Genomic DNA, 9,516 nt, shown 5'->3' with positions numbered 1-9,516 from the left:
GATGGACATCCATAACACGTCAAATCTAAAAAATGAATCATAATGAAACAAGGCGACTATGTAATATGTGTGGTGTTGTGTCATTAGCTAAAAGGACTCCTTTTCATCCTTGGTTAATAGAGCCATAAATCTAGGTGCAAATAACCTTGATGTTGTGAACCACAATGACTCATTGTCAGTAAACTATTAATCCCAACAGGTACGACAGGTAGATAGTCTCGTTGTGAATGTGAACATATCATAAGCCACAATAGCACTTCATGAGACACCGGGGTCGATCCTGCTAATTTGTTCCTCTTCAGTTCACTCAGGGCTGTTGGAATCAGCGCATGAAATGGATGTTGAGAATAGCAACAAGAAATGCTAAAAATAACATTCAGAATATTCCAATTTTAGTTTGTCCTTGAATTAAAATTGAGAATTAAAATTCGAATTTAGTCTCACTAGCTGCTTGAAAAAATAATTAATTAATTCATCTTGGATTAATTAGTTGGAGAAATTCAAGCTAGAAGTCTTTGTGAAGTCATGCAACAATGATTCCTTTGTTTGAGGAGATTATCCCTTAATTAAGGAGATAAGGATGAGTTGTATTTGAGTTGTAATTAGTTAGCTTAGTTAACTGAGTTAAGTCCAGTTAAATTAGTTCCAAACACTTTGAGGAACTAATTTTGAGTTCATTCAGTTAATGCATGCATGCATGCAACTAGTGTACTCCAGATAACTGAAGATTCTCTCATAAATAACTCATGCATGTCAGTTCAAAGAAAGACCCAGTTGAGATTAAAGACAGGTACACTGTACTATCAGTTGGAGGAATTTTCCTATAAAGGAAACTCATCCATGCAAAAGGAACAAGGTTCCTTGAAGATTGCGCAGTTTTACAAGGTGTAAGATCAGTGTGAGTGATCAGTGTCACACTTGGTGATAGTTGGAGCACCCAGGAGAAACTACGCAAGGAAATAGGAGGTTTGGAGGGCAGAGGAGAAGGCTTGTGAGAATCTTTGTTTGCCTGTGAGCATCCAGGAGGATTGTACTGAGAGCTGGCTAGCTGTAATCCTGATATATTTCCACCTTGTATGATAATATAGATAGCGGGGTTTTTAGCTGAGGCTTTCCCCAGAGTATTCTTCTGTGTTTCATGTGTATTGATTCTTATTCTCTGTTATATGTGTTATGTTTGATCTTGCTCAAATCGATTAAGATTTCGCGAGTTTGATTGTAGAAGTAGATTAAGTATTTTTCTTTAGTATATTGCATTATCAGGTTAATCTACAGCGAGAATTTCTACATGGTAACAGAGCTAGCTGATCTATAGAGGAATTTATACATGGTATAAGAGCAAAGGTGATCAAGGCTGTGAACAATATATTGAGAAGGGAAATTCGAAGTTTGAAGTTCTTGGTTACAGGTACAAAATTGTACTCTTATCATACTTCAAAGTTCACCAATGGCGTTCTATGGCTTGAGATTTGAGTATGCCTTGGATGATAGCTCGAATTACATAGCATGGAAGATCGCATGGAGGTTGTATTAGAAGACAACGGTTTGAAGGATTTCATTGATCGAGAAATCCCAAAGCCAGCTTCAACTAATGCATAAGAGTTGGCTGAATGGAAGAAGTGTGTGGTGAGGGTGAGACAGATCATACTTGAGGGAGTTCGAGACCATATTGTCTCGAGTCTCCATGGGAAGGATACTCCATATTCAATGTGGAAGACATTGAAGGACCTCTACCAGAACAGTAGCGACTAGAAGAAATTGGCGCTCAAGGACAAGCTCCGAAGAATCAAGATGGAGAACAATGATACTATTTCCACATGTTTGAACACGCTCACCACCTATAGAGATGAGCTTGGAAGTGTGGGAATAACTACTGCCGATGATGATATGGTGAGCCTCTCTCTCCTTGGCCTTCTAAAGAGCTAGTATAGCTACTAGGACTCTGTGAATGGAAGGGATAAATTGCCGGATTGGGAGCGACTGTGGTCGGATCTCATGCAAGAGGAGATTAGGAGGAGCACACGAGATGGTTTTTCATCCAAGGATGATGAAGAAAATCTGGTCTTAGCAGGTAAGGCAAGGAAAGGGAAGGAGAAGGATTCTCATTCCAAATTGAATTCCTCTCATGGAGGGAAGAAGATTGAGAAATATAAAGTGAGATGCTTTAATTGTCATGAGGTGGGACATTATGCAACTAATTTCGCATTGAATAAGTCCAAGAAGGGATCATTAGAAGGATCTGAAGGTGAGGCATTAGCCTCTCAGTTCGAATTGGATTTTACAATCATCGCATGCATGGTTTCATCGATGATGGGTTGTGGTTGGTTTCTTGACAGTGGAGCCTCATTCCACATGACCGGCGATAAAAGTTTATTCAGTACCTTGGAGGAGAAAGACCTCAAGATGCGCATAGAGATGGGTGACGACGAAAGGTTTAGTGTTTCAAGATTGGGCACGGTTGCTTTTCAGAGGGAGCATGGAGCTTCTATCACCTTAACAGATGTGAAGTATGTGCCTGGACTGAAGAAGAACTTGGTATCAATCACGATGTTGGAGGACAAAGGCTACGATGTTGTCTTCAATAAGGGAAATGTTTTCCTTAGACACATCACCACGGGACAAGTGAAGTAGATAGGTTCATGAGTCAAGAACCTGTATTCTCTTGAGGTTCAAGATGCATGCAAATCCTTGAGGAGCAAGGAAAATGTTAGAGACTTGGTAGTTGAGAGGGAGAGTAAATTACCTCTCAACATGCAGCCATAGAAGAAGTCTCAGATAATTGTGGAGGAGCCACAATTGGAGATGCTGAGAGGAGACCAAGTGGAGGCATCCACTCATGCATGTTAGGATATTCCGACACATAGGATATAGTTAAGTTCAACTTGGTCTAGCATAGAGTTAGGTTAGAGTTAGGTAAAGTGTGTTTCTTTACCGTTGTACATTTTGTAACTTACAATCCGACGGTCACGATATGTAGTGATCCGACGGTTCACTCTCACCTCGGTATTACCGACACTTGATCCGTGGCTTGACACCCGATTGGTCCATGAGTTCTATTTAAAGCGCATGGAGGGTCATTGTTCGTGTAATCCGTGCATGAGAGAAGCTTATGTAAATTTTCATTCTTTGATTAATAAATTGTCTGTACCCACGTTGGGACAGGCCGTGGACTGTTTCCCTCCTTGCACTCTGAGGGTTTTAACCACGTCAAAAATACTGGTGTATTGATTTGAGATCTGGTTGTGAGCGGTGTCCTTTTGGTATTCTTTCTGAGGAACTTACCCTGTAAATTCCTACATGGTATCAAAGCTATTTGAGGGCCGCGTCCGTTGGTGATCCAAATCTGAAGCCGGTAGAACTGCATGCGGCTGTCATTTCCTAGATCTGCTGTTTCTGACTGCTTTCGGGCCGAGAGGACTGCTCTGTTGCGTTCGGAGCATCTGTTTCAGTGAGGAACCCCTTTCGTTTCACGCGAAAAGGTTTCCGGTAGCCCTAGCTGCGTCATTTTTCAGATCGGGAGGTATACAGTGTTTTTTTTTTGCAGTTTACTGTCATTTTCTCTCTGCTTATTTCGGTTTCGGTTTATTTAGCCTTTTTTTTTTTTTCCCGGATCTATACCTTTCATTTCTGCGTATGCTCTTTGCCCTGCGACTCTGTGCGATCTGGGCAAATCAGAAACAGAAAGAAAGGATTTTTCTCATGCGTATGCTCTTTTCCCTGCACCTTAGTGTGATCTTGGAAAATCAGAAACATTGAGAAAAATATTTAGTTTTTCGGTTAAAAGCTAACTTTGAGATTTTTTTTCAAAAATTCTAGTTTTTTGGCTAAAGCTAACTTTGAGCCGTAAGGTTCGTTTTTCTTTGCATATTCGTGTTGGGTTTTGTGTTTTGTGTTTTGTAGGGGAAAAGAGCCTTCCCAAGGCAAGCACGCAAATCGAGGCCCCCCCCCCCTCTCTCTCTCTCTCTCTCTCTCTCTCTCTCAAATATTTTGTATAGATCAATTGGTTCAAAGACTTTTTAAGAGAGTAGAGGTCTTGGGTTCAAGTCTCCATTTTCTGGGGGCGGATTTTTTCATTCCCGCACATTCGCGCACTTTGCCGGCAACGTCAACAATTTTTTTTTCAAAAAGCCATAACTTCTTCATCCGGAAGCCTTTTTCAGAGCCGTTTTTTTTAAAACCGCCTATTTTTTCGAGATCTATCCATTGGACCACTTACTTTCAGCATCTTCAGCTTCAGGTTTTTTTTCAAAAAATGGAAAGTCCATGCCAAGTCATTCTTGACAGCACTAACTACTTCCAATGGGTAGCCTACATGGGAGATTTACTTAGAAGTAAAGGTCTCTTCAGAATAGCCACAGACCAAGAGAAGAAACCCAAAGATGAAGACAAGGCCGAAAAATGGGAAAATAGACAAGATCAAGCACGTGGTTTGATAGGAATGTCTGTTTCTCCTGATCTTAGATTCCACATTGCAGAAATTGAAACTCCTCATGAAGCATTAGAAAAACTTGCTAAAGTTTTTGGGATTAAAAATGAAATTAGAGCCCATCAACTTGAGAATGAGTTGCTTACTTTGGATCCTAATAATTTTTCTTGCATTGAAGATTTCTTGTCCAAATTCAAGACCCTTAGATATCTCTTGGAAGGTGTTAAAGTTAAGAAAGAAGATGGTAACCTTATTTATTCCATCCTTACTAAGTTGGGACCAGCCTACTCTGTATTTGTTTCCACTTTCCATTCTACAAGGGAAGCTTTCATTTGTCAAGGCAAAGACTACAAACCCCCTTCCTTTGACTCCTTTTGTGATTCCTTAATAAGAGAACAAGAAAAACTCTTACACCTTGGTCTTCTTAATCTTGGAAACTCTTCCTCGAAAGCGTTAGCCGCCCAGCAGCAACCAAATTCAAAGAATCCTAAGAAGTCTTATCCTCAAAGGAATGGTCCTAAACCAACTCAGCCTCAAGATGAAAGATCATTTCAGCAAAATGACAAGACCAATAAAAACAAATGGAAGAGGACTGACAGACATTGTAACTTTTGTAATCGAGATGGCCACTTAGAATCTAAATGCTTTAAGAAGATGGAAGCCTTGGAAGCCGCAATGAAGAAACATAACATCCATCTGGAGCCTACTTCAACTTCAACTTCCGGAACGGCACTTTCTGCATGTCATCGTCAATCATCTCAGTCTGGTTATGCATTAAATGTATCTTCTTCTTCTTCTCATTCTCATGAGTGGCTCATTGATTCTGGAGCCTCTTGTCACATGGCCAAAAACCAAGCCATGTTTTCTTCTTTAAATGATTGTAACACCAAAAATATATATGTTGGTGATGATAGATCTCTTAATGTTGTAGGGACTGGAACTGTTCATCTAGACAATGGTCAGTTCAATGATGTATTATGTGTTCCAAACTTATCCTGCAACCTTCTATCTGTCTATCAGATAACTCATTCAGGTGAAGGTAAAATTGTTGAATTTTCACCTCATGATGTTGTAATCAAGGATCTAAAAGATCCTAAACAGATTCTAGCTACTGGTCTTGCTGATGATTCCAAAAGGTTGTATAAGTTTCACAACTTTGGGTCATCCCATCTTCCCTCAGTATTTGTTGCTCATAATGATGAAGTGAGCAAACTTTGGCATGAGCGGTTTGGTCACTTAAACTATCGCTCCCTTCAGCATCTATGTAAAGAAAATATGGTGACAGGTCTTCCTATGGTATCTTGCAAAGATGGTGTTTGTTCCGGATGTGTACTCGGAAAACATCATCGGGACAGTTTTGACAAACGTGCCTCTTGGCACGCCTCAGCCCCTTTACAGCTTGTGCACAGTGATTTATGTGGTCCTCTTCCTGTTGCTTCATTCTCTGGCTGCAAGTACTTCTTAACTTTCATTGATGATTTCTCTAGACGCACTTGGGTATACTTCTTAAAACTCAAGAGCGAAGTATTTAGCACTTTTTTGGCCTTCAAAGCATTTGTTGAAAAACAATCTGGACATCAAATTCTTAAGCTAAGAACTGATAATGGTGGAGAATATGTTAAAAACGCATTCATCAACTTTTGCACCGAAAATGGAATTCAAATGCAACATACTGTTCCATACACTCCACAACAAAATGGTGTAGCTGAAAGGAAAAATCGCACCTTAAAGGAAATGGCTAATTGTATGCTGCAATCTAAAGGACTCAGTCTTAGTTTTTGGGCCGAAGCAATTAATTGTGCAAATTATATAATCAATCGCACTCCTACTAAGGTTCTAGAGAATATCACTCCAGAAGAAGCTTGGAGTTCCATTAAACCAGATGTAAGTCACTTTCGTGTGTTTGGAAGTGAAGCATGGGCCCATATTCCAGATGAAAAGCATAAAGCTTTAGAACCTAAGAGTGAGAAATGTACTTTTGTTGGATATTCTGAAGATGTAAAAGGTTATAGACTTATTCCATTTAAGTCCAAAAATGTTATCATTAGAAGAGATGTAAAATTTGATGAAAATAAATCGGCCTGCGAGCCTAGTCCGGCGGATGTGCCACCTCTTCCTATCTCTTCTATCTTTGAAAACATTTCTTCTTCTGATGATGAAAGCGAGGATGATAATCCTCCCCCACCTTCTCAGGATCCTCAACTTCCAAGATGGGTCCGTGCTACTCGGGATGCAGCAGGTGATCTTGCCGGTGATCCTACAGATCAGCGACGTACACGTTCTCAGTTTGAAAGAGCCTCTTCTTTACTGGCTCAAGCTCCAGTAAATCATGATCCTGACACTTTTGCAGAAGCTTCAGGCCATCCACATTGGGAAGCAGCTATGAATGAAGAATATCATTCATTGATGACAAATGATACATGGGATCTTGTTCCTCTACCAAAGGGACGCAAACTTGTTAGATGCAAATGGGTTTACAGAACCAAGTATGGACCAGATGGGAAAGTTGATAAACATAAAGCTCGTCTAGTTGCTAAGGGCTTTTCACAGGTTGAAGGCATTGACTACACTGAAACCTTCTCTCCAGTTGCCAAAATGAACTCTATCCGCCTTGTTCTTTCCCTTGCTGCCTCTTTAAAATGGGAAGTCCATCAAATGGATGTTAAATCTGCCTTCTTGCATGGGGACTTGCAGGAAGAAATCTATATGGAACAACCCATTGGCTTCATACAAACAGACTCCAGCCTCGTTTGTCGACTTAAGAAATCCCTTTATGGCCTCAAGCAAGCTCCTCGGGCTTGGTATGCCAAAATGGATAGCTTTCTTTTAGAATCTGGCTTTTCTAGGTGTCATTCTGACAATACTGTCTACACCAAGAAAGTGGGCAACTCTCTTATCATCCTTGTTCTTTATGTTGATGATCTTATTCTTACTGGTAGTGATCCCAACCTTATAAACCATGTGAAGTCCAGCCTTAAAAAGAAATTTGAAATGACAGACTTAGGACACTTACACTATTTTCTCGGTCTTCAAGTCTTGCAATCCCAAGAAGGTATTTTCCTTTCCCAGTCCAAGTATGCTTGTGATATTCTTCGTCATTTTCACATGGAAGACTGTAAGCCAGCCCCTTCTCCCTTTCAGTCTGGAGTCAAACTTTCAGTCTCTTGTACTTCTCCTGAAGTTGATGCTACCTTATACCGTCAACTTGTCGGAAAACTCTTGTATTTAACCCATACTCGTCCTGATCTTTCCTTTGCTGTTGGCCTTGTTGCTCGTTTTATGCAAAACCCCCGTGAAAGTCATTGGAAAGCAGCTAAAAGAATACTTCGTTATGTTCGAGGTACAGTACAGTTTGGGATTCATTACAGTGCCAAAGCAGCTCCTCTGTTAGTTGGTTTCACTGATTCTGATTGGGCTGGTGACCTTGATGATCGGAAGTCTACTGCCGGTTATGTCTTCACTCTTGGTTCAGGACCTATTACATGGGCTTGTAAGAAACAGGCTGCCATTTCTCTTTCGTCAGCAGAAGCAGAGTATCGTGGTGCCGTGGAAGCTAGTAAGGAAGCCTTGTGGCTTCGTCAGATCCTATCCGAATTTGGCTTTGAGCAGCAGCATCCAACCACACTTTGGTGTGATAATCAAAGTGCCATTCAGCTATGCAAAGATCTAGTCCAGCATCAGCGCAGCAAACACATTGAACTACACATGCACTTCATTAGAAAGCTCATTCATGACCATGTTCTTGAAGTGCAATATTGTCCAACGGATGATCAGGTTGCAAACATCTTCACAAAGGCTCTCACAGAGGCGAAGTTCACTAAACTTCGATATATGCTTGGAGTTCAGGAAGTTGTCACTAAGGGGGGATAGGCTCTAGTGCCTCCTTCCTTCTCCTATTGTGTCATATTTGTAAATCCTTCAATCCTATCCCAAGTTGTTCTTAAGGGGGGATGTTAGGATATTCCGACACATAGGATATAGTTAAGTTCAACTTGGTCTAGCATAGAGTTAGGTTAGAGTTAGGTAAAGTGTGTTTCTTTACCGTTGTACATTTTGTAACTTACAATCCGACGGTCACGATATGTAGTGATCCGACGGTTCACTCTCACCTCGGTATTACCGACACTTGATCCGTGGCTTGACACCCGATTGGTCCATGAGTTCTATTTAAAGCGCATGGAGGGTCATTGTTCGTGTAATCCGTGCATGAGAGAAGCTTATGTAAATTTTCATTCTTTGATTAATAAATTGTCTGTACCCACGTTGGGACAGGCCGTGGACTGTTTCCCTCCTTGCACTCTGAGGGTTTTAACCACATCAAAAATACTGGTGTATTGATTTGAGATCTGGTTGTGAGCGGTGTCCTTTTGGTATTCTTTCTGAGGAACTTACCCTGTAAATTCCTACAATGCAGAGACCTCCAGTAGGGGGAAATTTCGAGCCAAGTGGGTAGAGGGATCACATGAAGCCATACCTCCAGGTGTGAGGTGGGGCGATGTGAAGTGATAGTCCAGGAAGGCTGAAATTGGGCAAGGTCCATTGAGAGGTTTTATCTCATGGATCGCACCTTGCTACGGGAGCCCAAAGTACATAGTAGCAGAAGGAATTAGTGTGATTGATGCAGTCAGAGATCAAAGTGACAGAGGATAGAGCAGTCAGATATTGAAGAGCGCAGAGAAGGATTGACAACAGTGCAAAAAGGTTGAGTTGTAGGTTTTAACCCCGTACAAAAATTACCTGCATAGGAATTCTAAAACACAGAAAATAAACAATGCGAGAGCATAACACATAAAATATATACATACAAAGATTTTGCCCTGGATCCCAAAACCGGGACTACCAACTTGATTTTTCATTATTTTCCTTTCAATGTTACAATACATATTTATACATGTTGAAGCATCCAATACCATGGACCGAAAACCATCGCATCCAAAACCATGGACCGAAAACCATCGCGTCCAAAACCATGTGCGAAAAACATGCACAAAACCATAAGTAGGTCCGCCCAACCTAATATAGGGTCCAAAACCAAAATTTCCCGGGGTGCTGCCCTGGACCCCATAAAGTGGGGTTACCTGCACCCCTCA

Source organism: Pinus tabuliformis, chromosome 6 (genome assembly GCF_031772625.1).
Source record: "Pinus tabuliformis cultivar Carrire ecotype Pingquan chromosome 6, CPIR1, whole genome shotgun sequence".
NCBI lineage: Eukaryota > Viridiplantae > Streptophyta > Pinopsida > Pinales > Pinaceae > Pinus > Pinus tabuliformis.
The sequence above is the reverse complement of the archived record's forward strand: the minus strand, read 5'-3'. Positions refer to the sequence as shown.